The sequence below is a fragment of the Lycium barbarum genome, chromosome 6 (genome assembly GCF_019175385.1).
Source record: "Lycium barbarum isolate Lr01 chromosome 6, ASM1917538v2, whole genome shotgun sequence".
Taxonomy (NCBI): Eukaryota; Viridiplantae; Streptophyta; class Magnoliopsida; order Solanales; family Solanaceae; genus Lycium; species Lycium barbarum.
The window spans coordinates 25,592,284-25,608,033 of record NC_083342.1 but is presented as its reverse complement, the minus strand read 5'-3'; the positions used below and the strand labels follow the sequence as shown (position 1 = coordinate 25,608,033).

At 42.3% G+C, this 15,750-nt stretch overlaps 29 non-coding genes across 29 annotated transcripts; all 29 read right to left on the bottom strand.

Moving 5' to 3' along the window:
• Positions 1–4,537: 4,537 nt before the first annotated feature.
• Positions 4,538–4,658, bottom strand: LOC132601057 (5S ribosomal RNA). Its single transcript, XR_009567503.1, has one exon. It is a non-coding gene; the product is annotated as a 5S ribosomal RNA (ribosomal RNA).
• Positions 4,659–4,931: 273 nt separating this feature from the next.
• On the bottom strand, positions 4,932–5,050 carry LOC132600938 (5S ribosomal RNA). Its single transcript, XR_009567393.1, has one exon. It is a non-coding gene; the product is annotated as a 5S ribosomal RNA (ribosomal RNA).
• Positions 5,051–5,322: 272 nt separating this feature from the next.
• On the bottom strand, positions 5,323–5,441 carry LOC132601031 (5S ribosomal RNA). Its single transcript, XR_009567478.1, has one exon. It is a non-coding gene; the product is annotated as a 5S ribosomal RNA (ribosomal RNA).
• Positions 5,442–5,715: 274 nt separating this feature from the next.
• Positions 5,716–5,834, bottom strand: LOC132601054 (5S ribosomal RNA). The gene has a single exon (XR_009567500.1). It is a non-coding gene; the product is annotated as a 5S ribosomal RNA (ribosomal RNA).
• A 272-nt stretch (positions 5,835–6,106) lies between these two features.
• On the bottom strand, positions 6,107–6,225 carry LOC132600926 (5S ribosomal RNA). The gene has a single exon (XR_009567383.1). It is a non-coding gene; the product is annotated as a 5S ribosomal RNA (ribosomal RNA).
• A 272-nt stretch (positions 6,226–6,497) lies between these two features.
• Positions 6,498–6,616, bottom strand: LOC132601020 (5S ribosomal RNA). Its single transcript, XR_009567472.1, has one exon. It is a non-coding gene; the product is annotated as a 5S ribosomal RNA (ribosomal RNA).
• A 273-nt stretch (positions 6,617–6,889) lies between these two features.
• Positions 6,890–7,008, bottom strand: LOC132601053 (5S ribosomal RNA). The gene has a single exon (XR_009567499.1). It is a non-coding gene; the product is annotated as a 5S ribosomal RNA (ribosomal RNA).
• Positions 7,009–7,281: 273 nt separating this feature from the next.
• Positions 7,282–7,400, bottom strand: LOC132601052 (5S ribosomal RNA). The gene has a single exon (XR_009567498.1). It is a non-coding gene; the product is annotated as a 5S ribosomal RNA (ribosomal RNA).
• A 273-nt stretch (positions 7,401–7,673) lies between these two features.
• On the bottom strand, positions 7,674–7,792 carry LOC132600914 (5S ribosomal RNA). Its single transcript, XR_009567374.1, has one exon. It is a non-coding gene; the product is annotated as a 5S ribosomal RNA (ribosomal RNA).
• A 272-nt stretch (positions 7,793–8,064) lies between these two features.
• On the bottom strand, positions 8,065–8,183 carry LOC132600862 (5S ribosomal RNA). Its single transcript, XR_009567332.1, has one exon. It is a non-coding gene; the product is annotated as a 5S ribosomal RNA (ribosomal RNA).
• A 274-nt stretch (positions 8,184–8,457) lies between these two features.
• Positions 8,458–8,576, bottom strand: LOC132600877 (5S ribosomal RNA). The gene has a single exon (XR_009567346.1). It is a non-coding gene; the product is annotated as a 5S ribosomal RNA (ribosomal RNA).
• A 273-nt stretch (positions 8,577–8,849) lies between these two features.
• LOC132600876 (5S ribosomal RNA) lies at positions 8,850–8,968 on the bottom strand. The gene has a single exon (XR_009567345.1). It is a non-coding gene; the product is annotated as a 5S ribosomal RNA (ribosomal RNA).
• Positions 8,969–9,242: 274 nt separating this feature from the next.
• Positions 9,243–9,361, bottom strand: LOC132600875 (5S ribosomal RNA). Its single transcript, XR_009567344.1, has one exon. It is a non-coding gene; the product is annotated as a 5S ribosomal RNA (ribosomal RNA).
• A 272-nt stretch (positions 9,362–9,633) lies between these two features.
• On the bottom strand, positions 9,634–9,752 carry LOC132600950 (5S ribosomal RNA). The gene has a single exon (XR_009567405.1). It is a non-coding gene; the product is annotated as a 5S ribosomal RNA (ribosomal RNA).
• A 273-nt stretch (positions 9,753–10,025) lies between these two features.
• LOC132601047 (5S ribosomal RNA) lies at positions 10,026–10,145 on the bottom strand. The gene has a single exon (XR_009567493.1). It is a non-coding gene; the product is annotated as a 5S ribosomal RNA (ribosomal RNA).
• Positions 10,146–10,416: 271 nt separating this feature from the next.
• Positions 10,417–10,535, bottom strand: LOC132601051 (5S ribosomal RNA). The gene has a single exon (XR_009567497.1). It is a non-coding gene; the product is annotated as a 5S ribosomal RNA (ribosomal RNA).
• A 275-nt stretch (positions 10,536–10,810) lies between these two features.
• LOC132600996 (5S ribosomal RNA) lies at positions 10,811–10,929 on the bottom strand. The gene has a single exon (XR_009567450.1). It is a non-coding gene; the product is annotated as a 5S ribosomal RNA (ribosomal RNA).
• Positions 10,930–11,202: 273 nt separating this feature from the next.
• LOC132600893 (5S ribosomal RNA) lies at positions 11,203–11,321 on the bottom strand. The gene has a single exon (XR_009567360.1). It is a non-coding gene; the product is annotated as a 5S ribosomal RNA (ribosomal RNA).
• A 272-nt stretch (positions 11,322–11,593) lies between these two features.
• On the bottom strand, positions 11,594–11,712 carry LOC132600874 (5S ribosomal RNA). Its single transcript, XR_009567343.1, has one exon. It is a non-coding gene; the product is annotated as a 5S ribosomal RNA (ribosomal RNA).
• A 273-nt stretch (positions 11,713–11,985) lies between these two features.
• On the bottom strand, positions 11,986–12,104 carry LOC132600873 (5S ribosomal RNA). The gene has a single exon (XR_009567342.1). It is a non-coding gene; the product is annotated as a 5S ribosomal RNA (ribosomal RNA).
• A 274-nt stretch (positions 12,105–12,378) lies between these two features.
• Positions 12,379–12,497, bottom strand: LOC132600872 (5S ribosomal RNA). The gene has a single exon (XR_009567341.1). It is a non-coding gene; the product is annotated as a 5S ribosomal RNA (ribosomal RNA).
• A 273-nt stretch (positions 12,498–12,770) lies between these two features.
• On the bottom strand, positions 12,771–12,889 carry LOC132600871 (5S ribosomal RNA). The gene has a single exon (XR_009567340.1). It is a non-coding gene; the product is annotated as a 5S ribosomal RNA (ribosomal RNA).
• Positions 12,890–13,161: 272 nt separating this feature from the next.
• LOC132600885 (5S ribosomal RNA) lies at positions 13,162–13,280 on the bottom strand. The gene has a single exon (XR_009567354.1). It is a non-coding gene; the product is annotated as a 5S ribosomal RNA (ribosomal RNA).
• A 273-nt stretch (positions 13,281–13,553) lies between these two features.
• Positions 13,554–13,672, bottom strand: LOC132600870 (5S ribosomal RNA). Its single transcript, XR_009567339.1, has one exon. It is a non-coding gene; the product is annotated as a 5S ribosomal RNA (ribosomal RNA).
• Positions 13,673–13,945: 273 nt separating this feature from the next.
• Positions 13,946–14,064, bottom strand: LOC132600868 (5S ribosomal RNA). Its single transcript, XR_009567337.1, has one exon. It is a non-coding gene; the product is annotated as a 5S ribosomal RNA (ribosomal RNA).
• Positions 14,065–14,336: 272 nt separating this feature from the next.
• Positions 14,337–14,455, bottom strand: LOC132600884 (5S ribosomal RNA). Its single transcript, XR_009567353.1, has one exon. It is a non-coding gene; the product is annotated as a 5S ribosomal RNA (ribosomal RNA).
• Positions 14,456–14,727: 272 nt separating this feature from the next.
• LOC132600867 (5S ribosomal RNA) lies at positions 14,728–14,846 on the bottom strand. Its single transcript, XR_009567336.1, has one exon. It is a non-coding gene; the product is annotated as a 5S ribosomal RNA (ribosomal RNA).
• Positions 14,847–15,118: 272 nt separating this feature from the next.
• Positions 15,119–15,237, bottom strand: LOC132600866 (5S ribosomal RNA). The gene has a single exon (XR_009567335.1). It is a non-coding gene; the product is annotated as a 5S ribosomal RNA (ribosomal RNA).
• Positions 15,238–15,510: 273 nt separating this feature from the next.
• LOC132601009 (5S ribosomal RNA) lies at positions 15,511–15,629 on the bottom strand. The gene has a single exon (XR_009567461.1). It is a non-coding gene; the product is annotated as a 5S ribosomal RNA (ribosomal RNA).
• Positions 15,630–15,750: the final 121 nt, after the last annotated feature.

The window sequence follows — 15,750 nt, the reverse complement described above, 5'->3', positions numbered from 1 at the left end:
TCAATGGCCAGTATCTCAATCTGTACACACATGCTCCCGACGGAATATCGACGTCTCGGCAGTCATGACCCACGGGGAACCCATAGCATCCATGTACCACTCACTCCGAAACGTCCCATCAGATCATGAGCACACATAGCTTCCGCTCTGGAACAATCCTTGGATCACGGTGTCACGACCCAACTAAAGGGCCATGACGGGTACCCGGAGCTAGGCCACCGAGCACCACCTTTCAGACCTATCATATCATCAACTCAACCTGAACATACACCATTCTCAATACAAGCTTACTATGAAACAATATTCAATTACATCTCAAGATATACATGTACATAGGCCCTCGAGGCTACAAAATGATGTGCAAAACATACACTAAATAGATCATAAGACAACTACTACCCACATACATGTATCTGCGAGCCTCTAACTAGAGCACTGAAATCATAAGGACGGGACAGGATCCCGCCATGCCCCAAATAAATACACAAAAGAATATACCAATAAACGGCAACTCCGGAGAAGTGGAGTGCTCCCGTGTGCCTACTGATAATGCTCATAGGGATCTGGACCGCCTCCTTGTCTACCAGCGGACATGAACGCGGTGCCCACAAAAGAAGGGACGTCAGTACGAATATTGTAGTGAATATGTAAGGCATGAATAATGACATAATAAAGAAATAAGGAACATGAGAGAAGGAGATAACCTGCACATATAATTGCCTCTTAAGGCGGATACCATGCATGCTAACTTTTACTCTTAAAATCCACATCATAACACATATGCGCGCACACACACACATCATCATCATCATCATCATCACTAGCCCGCGTCCGGGTATCTCGCGTCTGGGATAGTCATCTCACGCCGCCCACTAGTGGTGACTGCCCGGCCAATTATGCCCGGTGCAACTATTATCATCCATAAGCCACCCACTTACGCCCAGCGTAGTGGTGTCTGTCGGGCCAACTAGGCTCGGTATAATCATATATGAAAATAAGCATGCATGTGAGCCCAACTAAAGCCACAATCATATCGGAGTGACGTAAGGTCGGTGACCTCCGATTATATTATGGATCAAACATCATCACTAGGTCTCACCTTGAAGGAACTAATATCATGAGGTGAGATGGCCAAAAATGAATAACATCAAGGAAATTATGAAAATAAGATCATAAAGCTGATATTAGCATCAATTCATAAGATTTGGAATCTCTAAAAGTAAAATCATCATCATCGCTATTATTATAGAACACATCTTATCTCTTTCTCATAAAAAACTCTTGAGAATCTTTAACTTTCATCCTTTGGGATGTAAGAAGGTCATGGAAATATAGAGAGGAAAGCATAATATAGAAGTCATGCCTTTGAAAGAAAGAGGACTAACCTTAACATACCTTTATGTCTTCTTAATAACTAATCGCTCTCCTTCCAAGCTCACAACTCTACATTCAAAAGAATTTGTGCTAAGGTTAGATCATTAGAAACACGCTTAATTTTAAGCTAAAGCGGCTAAAAGGCTAACGAAAATTGGGCAGCATTTCCTTTGTTTCGACAACTTTCTCCATACATTAAACAACTCCCAAACATCAATAGCAACACCCATAATATCATAATTAATAAAATTCTTCAAGTTAAACATTGTTCAACCCTCAAAACTCTTTTTCAAAGTCATTCATAACCATAATTACAACAGAACACCATATTCATTTACGTATAATACTTCCTCAACACCTTTAGTATCATTCATAACAAGATTATACTCATAGCATACTAAGAATCATGACTTGAGTTAACTCACTACTCAACATATCATTATTTCCATATTTGAGCTCAGATTCTATTTTCTTCTCTCATCCAAGTCATTCAACCACTCAAATACTTTAATAACATGGAATGGATGTAAAACTCACCTTTGATCATGTAGAAATGAAACCTGGATAAAGATACTTCACTAGAGAAAAACCCCAACTTCAATACCAAAGGAATTCTTGACTTCTACAAACCCTAGTGAGCCTCTTTGCACTTGATTCACTTGATTCTTGGTGTTTAATCCTTGATTTCCCTTGGATTTGTGTTAATATGGTGTGTGGAATATTCTAGAGCTCTCAAAAGGTGTGGAGAGTGTGGGAAATGAAAATTTGGAACAGGGATCGTGCATATATGAAAAGAGAAAAAAGTGACTCAACCCGGTTATACGGCCAATTATACGGGCCATATAAATTATACGGTCTATACAATTGGACCGTATAATCCTACCAGGGGTCACTCTCCTCTGGAAGCATTCTACGGACCATTATACAGGCCATATAAATTATACGGTCCGTACAAATGGCCGTACAATCTGAAATTTCCCGAAACTTGCTCTAGCCGCTTCATTCAACCTCCAATCCTTGCAGAACCTTCTTGGCACTTGTTTAACACTTCATTAACCATCTAAGGAGCCCTATAGCTTCTCCTTAAGACATTACTAAACATTGTTACCTCGATAATCGCTAAACCTTCACAAACACAACTTATGCTTCACTTCCTTCACAAGTTTAATTTCTCCGATTCGTAATCCTTCAAAATCTTGTAGTATACACCTTTAAGCTACCAAATACCCTCCTTAAGGTCACGTGGACTTATGTTCACCTTAAGCTTGCATTAGTCTATTCACAGCACAACAACCCGAAATGTCCGAGGTGTAACACATGAATTCACATAATGCTTTCATCAAGGTGTCACATTTTCTTTCATAGTTACCATAAATCTTTCATCATCAGTACCAAATTTCTTTCATCACATCGTTTCCACACCATTTCCTTCATGTATGAGTGTATAAATGCAATCAATGCCAATGAACATGCTATGGAAATCATAACACCAGAAGCCACATCAAGAATTGTATAAATCACAACAACCATGGAAATGGAATCAACATCGAGTTTGCATCACTATAGTGAATCTATCACACCACATCACTCCAAACATATAAACAAGTACACATTATCAGAAGTCATACCAACCTAAATGTTTATCCATCCCAACATCATGTCCGAAGACCTAATCTTGCTTTCTCCCGTCAATTCGACGCATACATACGTTTCACTAATCAAAGTATAACTAAAGTAAGTCGTAACCTACCTCAATTGCCGAACAGGAACCACGTACTACTCCATCTGAGCCTTCCCTTTCTGAAGCGCCTCAAAACAATCAAAGTCTAATAACATAAATTCTAAGTAAGTAAATGACCACAACATTATCAACTATTCGGAAAAAGAGTCCGGTGGGAAAGTTACCCAAAATACCCCTAACGAACCACGAGGGCAAAAACAAAAATTAAGGGCGAAATTACACTACCCTAGTCTAAATAGTCATTAACCTTAATTTCATGGAGTTCTAGTCACAATTTGTCCCTCAGTTTCATCAATTACACCAAAACTCCCAATTTAGTAAGGAACCCTGATTCCATAATTGAATTTTTGAAACAAACGGAGATTTAAGCCTAGAATCTAATTTCCTCACGATTAAATAGTAGGAAACAATGATTAGCCAAATCAATACTCAATTAGATAAAAAGGGTTTTAATATCACAAGTCCAGGTTTCCATACCCATCTTCCCCATAGTTCATGAACACCATGGATGCTAATAAATCAAGAATAAATTGCTAGAATAAGGCATAAAGACTTACCCCGTGATGATTCCACCACACTTCTTCAAAAATCGCCCACAACACTCCTTAGGATTAGATTTTTGGTGAATGGGAATAATGGTTCAAAGTTGGGGCATGAAATAAAGTTTCTGATTCAGTGACCATCGTTGGGCAAAGGGAATGTAGCTTCCGCGGTCCAGCCTTAGCGGATTCTCGCCCACTGGGGCAGACTTCATTAAATGACTCAAATTTCCGCTCCTGTGGGCCAAGTTCTACTTGGGCGGACCTGCAGGGGCGAATCCATTCTGCTTTGGCGAGACATCAGAAACCAAAAAGACTCTGGTTTCACCACGTTTCAGCCCAAGATCCCAACATCCATCCGAGACCTCCCGGATACAAACCAAACATGCAGACACAAGTAAAAACATGCTACGAACCCATCCGTGACCTCAGAATTTCCAACGGAGACCACCCTGATTCGGTCGCCCCCCAAACGACTAAAATCAAGTTTCCAATCAAGTACTCAGAACGCACCCGAAATCCTCGGGAACCAAACCAGTAAACCCACTAAGTCATAACCCTCTAGACCTTTGATGGGATCCGGTGCGTTAGTGCTGGTATGATCGCATACGTTATTCCTAGCGCTCTAAATTCTATAAAGCCCTTTAAATGGTCATAACATTGCGCTCGCACGTCCGATTTACGCGATTTTTTTTTTATTTTGCGTATTTTTGCGAGATCTACCCGCCCAAACTGCCGCAAGGCGGTTTGGCCGAGCCGATTTTCGAAAAAACACCTGTTATCGCATTCAATTTCAATATTTCTCCAAATTGGTGCACAATTTTCATTCATCTTCAGTAAAAATCTAGTGATAAAAAATATTTAGTTAAAAGAGACAAAAGAAGGGATGCACAACACGAGGACTTCCTAGGGGGTCACCCATCCTAGTACTACTCTTGCCCAAGCGCGCTTAACTTCGGAGTTCTGATGGGATCCGGTGCGTTAGTGCTGGTATGATCGCATCCGTTATTCCTAGCGCTCTAAATTCTATAAAGCCCTTTAAACGGTCATAACATTGCGCTCGCACGTCCGATTTACGCGATTGTTTATTTGATTTTGCGTATTTTGCGAGATCTACCCGCCCAAACTGCCGCAAGGCGGTTTGGCCGAGCCGATTTTTGAAAAAACACCTGTTATCGCATTCAATTACAATATTTCTCCAAATTGGTGCACAATTTTCATTCATCTTCAGTAAAAATCTAGTGATAAAAAATATTTAGTTAAAAGCGACAAAAGGAGGGATGCAACACGAGGACTTCCCAGAGGGTCACCCATCCTAGTACTACTCTCGCCCAAGCACGCTTAACTTCGGAGTTCTGATGGGATCCGGTGCGTTAGTGCTGGTATGTTCGCATCCGTTATTCCTAGCGCTCTAAATTCTATAAAGCCCTTTAAACGGTCATAACATTGCGCTCGCACGTCCGATTTACGCGATTTTTTTTTATTTTGCGTACTTTTGCGAGATCTACCCGCCCAAACTGCCGCAAGGCGGTTTGGCCGAGCCGATTTTCGAAAAAACACCTGTTATCGCATTCAATTTCAATATTTCTCCAAATTGGTGCACAATTTTCATTCATCTTCAGTAAAAATCTAGTGATAAAAAATATTTAGTTAAAAGCGACAAAAGGAGGGATGCAACACGAGGACTTCCCAGGGGGTCACCTATCCTAGTACTACTCTCGCCCAAGCACGCTTAACTTCGGAGTTCTGATGCGATCCGGTGCGTTAGTGCTGGTATGATCGCATCCGTTATTCCTAGCGCTCTAAATTCTATAAAGCCCTTTAAACGGTCATAACATTGCGCTCGCACGTCCGATTTACGCGATTTTTTTTTTATTTTGCGTACTTTTGCGAGATCTACCCGCCCAAACTGCCGCAAGGCGGTTTGGCCGAGCCGATTTTCGAAAAAACACCTGTTATCGCATTCAATGAAAAACATTTCTCCAAATTGGTGCACAATTTTCATTCATTTTCAGTAAAAATCTAGTGATAAAAAATATTTAGTTAAAAGCGACAAAAGGAGGGATGCAACACGAGGACTTCCTAGGGGGTCACCCATCCTAGTACTACTCTCGCCCAAGCACGCTTAACTTCGGAGTTTTGATGGGATCCGGTGCGTTAGTGCTGGTATGATCGCATCTGTTATTCCTAGCGCTCTAAATTATATAAAGCCCTTTAAACGGTCATAACATTGCGCTCGCACGTCCGATTTACGCGATTTATTTTTATTTTGCGTATTTTTGCGAGATCTAGCCGCCCAAACTGCCGTAAGGCGGTTTGGCCGAGCCGATTTTCGAAAAAACACCTGTTATCGCATTCAATTACAATATTTGTCCAAATTGGTGCACAATTTTCATTCATCTTCAGTAAAAATCTAGTGATAAAAAATATTTAGTTAAAAGCGACAAAAGGAGGGATGCAACACGAGGACTTCCCAGAGGGTCACCCATCCTAGTACTACTCTCGCCCAAGCACGCTTAACTTCGGAGTTCTGATGGGATCCGGTGCGTTAGTGCTGGTATGTTCGCATCCGTTATTCCTAGCGCTCTAAATTCTATAAAGCCCTTTAAACGGTCATAACATTGCGCTCGCACGTCCGATTTACGCGATTTTTTTTTATTTTGCGTATTTTTGCGAGATCTACCCGCCCAAACTGCCGTAAGGCGGTTTGGCCGAGCCGATTTTCGAAAAAACACCTGTTATCGCATTCAATTACAATATTTGTCCAAATTGGTGCACAATTTTCATTCATCTTCAGTAAAAATCTAGTGATAAAAAATATTTAGTTAAAAGCGACAAAGGGAGGGATGCAACACGAGGACTTCCCAGGGGGTCACCCATCCTAGTACTACTCTCGCCCAAGCACGCTTAACTTCGGAGTTCTGATGGAATCCGGTGCGTTAGTGTTGGTATGATCGCATCCATTATTCCAACCGTTCTAAATTCTATAAATCCCTTTAAACGGTCATAACATTGCGCTCGCACGTCCGATTTACGCGATTTTTTTTTTATTTTGCGTATTTTTGCGAGATCTACCCGCCCAAACTGCCGCAAGGCGGTTTGGCCGAGCCGATTTTCGAAAAAACACCTGTTATCGCATTCAATTTCAATATTTCTCCAAATTGGTGCACAATTTTCATTCATCTTCAGTAAAAATCTAGTGATAAAAAATATTTAGTTAAAAGCGACAAAAGGAGAGATGCAACACGAGGACTTCCCAGGGGGTCACCTATCCTAGTACTACTCTCGCCCAAGCACGCTTAACTTCGGAGTTCTGATGGGATCCGGTGCGTTAGTGCTGGTATGATCGCATTCGTTATTCCTAGCGCTCTAAATTCTATAAAGCCCTTTAAACGGTCATAACATTGCGCACGCACGTCCGATTTACGCGAATTTTTTTTTATTTTGCGTATTTTTGCGAGATCTACCCGCCCAAACTGCCGCAAGGGGGTTTGGCCGAGCCGATTTTCAAAAAACCACCTGTTATCGCATTCAATTTCAATATTTATCCAAATTGGTGCACAATTTTCATTCATCTTCAGTAAAAATCTAGTGATAAAAAATATTTAGTTAAAAACGACAAAAGGAGAGATGCAACACGAGGACTTCCCAGGGGGTCACCTATCCTAGTACTACTCTCGCCCAAGCACGCTTAACTTCGGAGTTCTGATGGGATCCGGTGCGTTAGTGCTGGTATGATCGCATTCGTTATTCCTAGCGCTCTAAATTCTATAAAGCCCTTTAAACGGTCATAACATTGCGCTCGCACGTCCGATTTACGCGAATTTTTTTTTATTTTGCGTATTTTTGCGAGATCTACCCGCCCAAACTGCCGCAAGGGGGTTTGGCCGAGCCGATTTTCAAAAAACCACCTGTTATCGCATTCAATTTCAATATTTATCCAAATTGGTGCACAATTTTCATTCATCTTCAGTAAAAATCTAGTGATAAAAAATATTTAGTTAAAAGCGACAAAAGGAGGGATGCAACACGAGGACTTCCCAGGGGGTCACCCATCCTAGTACTACTCTCGCCCAAGCACGCTTAACTTCGGAGTTCTGATGGGATCCGGTGCGTTAGTGCTGGTATGATTGCATCTGTTATTCCTAGCGCTCTAAATTCTATAAAGCCCTTTAAACGGTCATAACATTACGCTCGCACGTCCGATTTACGCGATTTTTTTTTATTTTGCGTACTTTTGCGAGATCTACCCGCCCAAACTGCCGCAAGGCGGTTTGGCCGAGCCGATTTTCGAAAAAACACCTGTTATCGCATTCAATTTCAATATTTCTCCAAATTGGTGCACAATTTTCATTCATCTTCAGTAAAAATCTAGTGATAAAAAATATTTAGTTAAAAGCGACAAAAGGAGGGATGCAACACGAGAACTTCCCAGGGGGTCACCCATCCTAGTACTACTCTCGCCCAAGCACGCTTAACTTCGGAGTTCTGATGGGATCCGGTGCGTTAGTGCTGGTATGATCGCATCCGTTATTCCTAGCACTCTAAATTCTATAAAGCCCTTTAAACGGTCATAACATTGCGCTCGCACGTCCAATTTACGCGATTTTTTTTTTATTTTGCGTACTTTTGCGAGATCTACCCGCCCAAACTGCCGCAAGGCGGTTTGGCCGAGCCGATTTTCGAAAAAACACCTGTTATCGCATTCAATGAAAAACATTTCTCCAAATTGGTGTACAATTTTCATTCATCTTCAGTAAAAATCTAGTGATAAAAAATATTTAGTTAAAAGCGACAAAGGGAGGGATGCAACACGAGGACTTCCCAGGGGGTCACCCATCCTAGTACTACTCTCGCCCAAGCACGCTTAACTTCGGAGTTCTGATGGGATCCGGTGCGTTAGTGCTGGTATGATCGCATCCGTTATTCCTAGCGCTCTAAATTCTATAAAGCCCTTTAAACGGTCATAACATTGCGCTCGCACGTCCAATTTACGCGATTTTTTTTTATTTTGCGTACTTTTGCGAGATCTACCCGCCCAAACTGCCGCAAGGCGGTTTGGCCGAGCCGATTTTCGAAAAAACACCTGTTATCGCATTCAATGAAAAACATTTCTCCAAATTGGTGTACAATTTTCATTCATCTTCAGTAAAAATCTAGTGATAAAAAATATTTAGTTAAAAGCGACAAAGGGAGGGATGCAACACGAGGACTTCCCAGGGGGTCACCCATCCTAGTACTACTCTCGCCCAAGCACGCTTAACTTCGGAGTTCTGATGGGATCCGGTGCGTTAGTGCTGGTATGATCGCATCCGTTATTCCTAGCGCTCTAAATTCTATAAAGCCCTTTAAACGGTCATAACATTGCGCTCGCACGTCCAATTTACGCGATTTTTTTTTTATTTTGCGTACTTTTGCGAGATCTACCCGCCCAAACTGCCGCAAGGCGGTTTGGCCGAGCCGATTTTCGAAAAAACACCTGTTATCGCATTCAATGAAAAACATTTCTCCAAATTGGTGTACAAGTTTCATTCATCTTCAGTAAAAATCTAGTGATAAAAAATATTTAGTTAAAAGCGACAAAGGGAGGGATGCAACACGAGGACTTCCCAGGGGGTCACCCATCCTAGTACTACTCTCGCCCAAGCACGCTTAACTTCGGAGTTCTGATGGGATCCGGTGCGTTAGTGCTGGTATGATCGCATCCGTTATTCCTAGCGCTCTAAATTCTATAAATCCCTTTAAACGGTCATAACATTGCGCTCGCACGTCCGATTTACGCGATTTTTTTTTATTTTGCGTATTTTTGCGAGATCTACCCGCCCAAACTGCCGCAAGGCGGTTTGGCCGAGCCGATTTTCGAAAAAACACCTGTTATCGCATTCAATTACAATATTTATCCAAATTGGTGCACAATTTTCATTCATCTTCAGTAAAAATCTAGTGATAAAAAATATTTAGTTAAAAGCGACAAAAGGAGAGATGCAACACGAGGACTTCCCAGGGGGTCACCCATCCTAGTACTACTCTCGCCCAAGCACGCTTAACTTCGGAGTTCTGATGGGATCCGGTGCGTTAGTGCTGGTATGATCGCATTCGTTATTCCTAGCGCTCTAAATTCTATAAAGCCCTTTAAACGGTCATAACATTGCGCTCGCACGTCCGATTTACGCGAATTTTTTTTTATTTTGCGTATTTTTGCGAGATCTACCCGCCCAAACTGCCGCAAGGGGGTTTGGCCGAGCCGATTTTCAAAAAACCACCTGTTATCGCATTCAATTTCAATATTTATCCAAATTGGTGCACAATTTTCATTCATCTTCAGTAAAAATCTAGTGATAAAAAATATTTAGTTAAAAGCGACAAAAGGAGGGATGCAACACGAGGACTTCCCAGGGGGGTCACCCATCCTAGTACTACTCTCGCCCAAGCACGCTTAACTTCGGAGTTCTGATGGGATCCGGTGTGTTAGTGCTGGTATGATCGCATCTGTTATTCCTAGCGCTCTAAATTCTATAAAGCCCTTTAAACGGTCATAACATTGCGCTCGCACGTCCGATTTACGCGATTTTTTTTATTTTGCGTACTTTTGCGAGATCTACCCGCCCAAACTGCCGCAAGGCGGTTTGGCCGAGCCGATTTTCGAAAAAACACCTGTTATCGCATTCAATTTCAATATTTCTCCAAATTGGTGCACAATTTTCATTCATCTTCAGTAAAAATCTAGTGATAAAAAATATTTAGTTAAAAGCGACAAAAGGAGAGATGCAACACGAGGACTTCCCAGGGGGTCACCTATCCTAGTACTACTCTCGCCCAAGCACGCTTAACTTCGGAGTTCTGATGGGATCCGGTGCGTTAGTGCTGGTATGATCGCATTCGTTATTCCTAGCGCTCTAAATTCTATAAAGCCCTTTAAACGGTCATAACATTGCGCTCGCACGTCCGATTTACGCGAATTTTTTTTTATTTTGCGTATTTTTGCGAGATCTACCCGCCCAAACTGCCGCAAGGCGGTTTGGCCGAGCCGATTTTCGAAAAAACACCTGTTATCGCATTCAATTTCAATATTTATCCAAATTGGTGCACAATTTTCATTCATCTTCAGTAAAAATCTAGTGATAAAAAATATTTAGTTAAAAAGCGACAAAAGGAGAGGATGCAACACGAGGACTTCCCAGGGGGTCACCTATCCTAGTACTACTCTCGCCCAAGCACGCTTAACTTCGGAGTTCTGATGGGATCCGGTGCGTTAGTGCTGGTATGATCGCATTCGTTATTCCTAGCGCTCTAAATTCTATAAAGCCCTTTAAACGGTCATAACATTGCGCTCGCACGTCCGATTTACGCGAATTTTTTTTTATTTTGCGTATTTTTGCGAGATCTACCCGCCCAAACTGCCGCAAGGCGGTTTGGCCGAGCCGATTTTCGAAAAAACACCTGTTATCGCATTCAATTTCAATATTTATCCAAATTGGTGCACAATTTTCATTCATCTTCAGTAAAAATCTAGTGATAAAAAATATTTAGTTAAAAGCGACAAAAGGAGGGATGCAACACGAGGACTTCCCAGGGGGTCACCCATCCTAGTACTACTCTCGCCCAAGCACGCTTAACTTCGGAGTTCTGATGGGATCCGGTGCGTTAGTGCTGGTATGATCGCATCTGTTATTCCTAGCGCTCTAAATTCTATAAAGCCCTTTAAACGGTCATAACATTGCGCTCGCACGTCCGATTTACGCGATTTTTTTTTATTTTGCGTACTTTTGCGAGATCTACCCGCCCAAACTGCCGCAAGGCGGTTTGGCCGAGCCGATTTTCGAAAAAACACCTGTTATCGCATTCAATTTCAATATTTCTCCAAATTGGTGCACAATTTTCATTCATCTTCAGTAAAAATCTAGTGATAAAAAATATTTAGTTAAAAGCGACAAAAGGAGGGATGCAACACGAGGACTTCCCAGGGGGTCACCCATCCTAGTACTACTCTCGCCCAAGCACGCTTAACTTCGGAGTTCTGATGGGATCCGGTGCGTTAGTGCTGGTATGATCGCATCCGTTATTCCTAGCGCTCTAAATTCTATAAAGCCCTTTAAACGGTCATAACATTGCGCTCGCACGTCCGATTTACGCGATTTTTTTTTATTTTGCGTACTTTTGCGAGATCTACCCGCCCAAACTGCCGCAAGGCGGTTTGGCCGAGCCGATTTTCGAAAAAACACCTGTTATCGCATTCAATTAAAATATTTCTCCAAATTGGTGGCACAATTTTCATTCATCTTCAGTAAAAATCTAGTGATAAAAAATATTTAGTTAAAAGCGACAAAAGGAGGGATGCAACACGAGGACTTCCCAGGGGGTCACCCATCCTAGTACTACTCTCGCCCAAGCACGCTTAACTTCGGAGTTCTGATGGGATCCGGTGCGTTAGTGCTGGTATGATCGCATCCGTTATTCCTAGCGCTCTAAATTCTATAAAGCCCTTTAAACGGTCATAACATTGCGCTCGCACGTCCGATTTACGCGATTTTTTTTTATTTTGCGTACTTTTGCGAGATCTACCCGCCCAAACTGCCGCAAGGCGGTTTGGCCGAGCCGATTTTCGAAAAAACACCTGTTATCGCATTCAATGAAAAACATTTCTCCAAATTGGTGCACAATTTTCATTCATCTTCAGTAAAAATCTAGTGATAAAAAATATTTAGTTAAAAGCGACAAAAGGGAGGGATGCAACACGAGGACTTCCCAGGGGGTCACCCATCCTAGTACTACTCTCGCCCAAGCACGCTTAACTTCGGAGTTCTGATGGGATCCGGTGCGTTAGTGCTGGTATGATCGCATCCGTTATTCCTAGCGCTCTAAATTCTATAAAGCCCTTTAAACGGTCATAACATTGCGCTCGCACGTCCGATTTACGCGATTTTTTTTTTATTTTGCGTATTTTTGCGAGATCTACCCGCCCAAACTGCCGCAAGGCGGTTTGGCCGAGCCGATTTTCGAAAAAACACCTGTTATCGCATTCAATTACAATATTTATCCAAATTGGTGCACAATTTTCATTCATCTTCAGTAAAAATCTAGTGATAAAAAATATTTAGTTAAAAGCGACAAAAGGAGGGATGCAACACGAGGACTTCCCAGGGGGTCACCCATCCTAGTACTACTCTCGCCCAAGCACGCTTAACTTCGGAGTTCTGATGGGATCCGGTGCGTTAGTGCTGGTATGATCGCATCCGTTATTCCTAGCGCTCTAAATTCTATAAAGCCCTTTAAACGGTCATAACATTGCGCTCGCACGTCCGATTTACGCGATTTTTTTTTATTTTGCGTATTTTTGCGAGATCTACCCGCCCAAACTGCCGCAAGGCGGTTTGGCCGAGCCGATTTTCAAAAAACCACCTGTTATCGCATTCAATTTCAATATTTATCCAAATTGGTGCACAATTTTCATTCATCTTCAGTAAAAATCTAGTGATAAAAAATATTTAGTTAAAAGCGACAAAAGGAGGGATGCAACACGAGGACTTCCCAGGGGGTCACCCATCCTAGTACTACTCTCGCCCAAGCACGCTTAACTTCGGAGTTCTGATGGGATCCGGTGCGTTAGTGCTGGTATGATCGCATCTGTTATTCCTAGCGCTCTAAATTCTATAAAGCCCTTTAAACGGTCATAACATTGCGCTCGCACGTCCGATTTACGCGATTTTTTTTTATTTTGCGTACTTTTGCGAGATCTACCCGCCCAAACTGCCGCAAGGCGGTTTGGCCGAGCCGATTTTCGAAAAAAACACCTGTTATCGCATTCAATTTCAATATTTCTCCAAATTGGTGCACAATTTTCATTCATCTTCAGTAAAAATCTAGTGATAAAAAATATTTAGTTAAAAGCGACAAAAGGAGGGATGCAACACGAGGACTTCCCAGGGGGTCACCCATCCTAGTACTACTCTCGCCCAAGCACGCTTAACTTCGGAGTTCTGATGGGATCCGGTGCGTTAGTGCTGGTATGATCGCATCCGTTATTCCTAGCGCTCTAAATTCTATAAAGCCCTTTAAACGGTCATAACATTGCGCTCGCACGTCCGATTTACGCGATTTTTTTTTATTTTGCGTATTTTTGCGAGATCTACCCGCCCAAACTGCCGCAAGGCGGTTTGGCCGAGCCGATTTTCGAAAAAACACCTGTTATCGCATTCAATGAAAAACATTTCTCCAAATTGGTGCACAATTTTCATTCATCTTCAGTAAAAATCTAGTGATAAAAAATATTTAGTTAAAAGCGACAAAAGGAGGGATGCAACACGAGGACTTCCCAGGGGGTCACCCATCCTAGTACTACTCTCGCCCAAGCACGCTTAACTTCGGAGTTCTGATGGGATCCGGTGCGTTAGTGCTGGTATGATCGCATCCGTTATTCCTAGCGCTCTAAATTCTATAAAGCCCTTTAAACGGTCATAACATTGCGCTCGCACGTCCGATTTACGCGATTTTTTTTTATTTTGCGTACTTTTGCGAGATCTACCCGCCCAAACTGCCGCAAGGCGGTTTGGCCGAGCCGATTTTCGAAAAAACACCTGTTATCGCATTCAATTACAATATTTATCCAAATTGGTGCACAATTTTCATTCATCTTCAGTAAAAATCTAGTGATAAAAAATATTTAGTTAAAAGCGACAAAAGGAGGGATGCAACACGAGGACTTCCCAGGGGGTCACCCATCCTAGTACTACTCTCGCCCAAGCACGCTTAACTTCGGAGTTCTGATGGGATCCGGTGCGTTAGTGCTGGTATGATCGCATCTGTTATTCCTAGCGCTCTAAATTCTATAAAGCCCTTTAAACGGTCATAACATTGCGCTCGCACGTCCGATTTACGCGATTTTTTTTTATTTTGCGTACTTTTGCGAGATCTACCCGCCCAAACTGCCGCAAGGCGGTTTGGCCGAGCCGATTTTCGAAAAAACACCTGTTATCGCATTCAATTACAATATTTCTCCAAATTGGTGCACAATTTTCATTCATCTTCAGTAAAAATCTAGTGATAAAAAATATTTAGTTAAAAGCGACAAAAGGAGGGATGCAACACGAGGACTTCCCAGGGGGTCACCCATCCTAGTACTACTCTCGCCCAAGCACGCTTAACTTCGGAGTTCTGATGGGATCCGGTGCGTTAGTGCTGGTATGATCGCATCCGTTATTCCTAGCGCTCTAAATTCTATAAAGCCCTTTAAACGGTCATAACATTGCGCTCGCACGTCCGATTTACGCGATTTTTTTTTATTTTGCGTATTTTTGCGAGATCTACCCGCCCAAACTGCCGCAAGGCGGTTTGGCCGAGCCGATTTTCAAAAAACCACCTGTTATCGCATTCAATTTCAATATTTATCCAAATTGGTGCACAATTTTCATTCATCTTCAGTAAAAATCTAGTGATAAAAAATATTTAGTTAAAAGCGACAAAAGGAGGGATGCAACACGAGGACTTCCCAGGGGGTCACCCATCCTAGTACTACTCTCGCCCAAGCACGCTTAACTTCGGAGTTCTGATGGGATCCGGTGCGTTAGTGCTGGTATGATCGCATCCGTTATTCCTAGCGCTCTAAATTCTATAAAGCCCTTTAAACGGTCATAACATTGCGCTCGCACGTCCGATTTACGCGATTTTTTTTTTATTTTGCGTATTTTGCGAGATCTACCCGCCCAAACTGCCGCAAGGCGGTTTGGCCGAGCCGATTTTCGAAAAAAACACCTGTTATCGCATTCAATTACAATATTTATCCAAATTGGTGCACAATTTTCATTCATCTTCAGTAAAAATCTAGTGATAAAAAATATTTAGTTAAAAGCGACAAAAGGAGGGATGCAACACGAGGACTTCCCAGGGGGTCACCCATCCTAGTACTACTCTCGCCCAAGCACGCTTAACTTCGGAGTTCTGATTGGATCCGGTGCGTTAGTGCTGGTATGATCGCATCTGTTATTCCTAGCGCTCTAAATTCTATAAAGCCCTTTAAACGGTCATAACATTGCGCTCGCACGTCCGATTTACGCGATTTTTTTTATTTTGCGTACTTTTGCGAGATCTACCCGCCCAAAA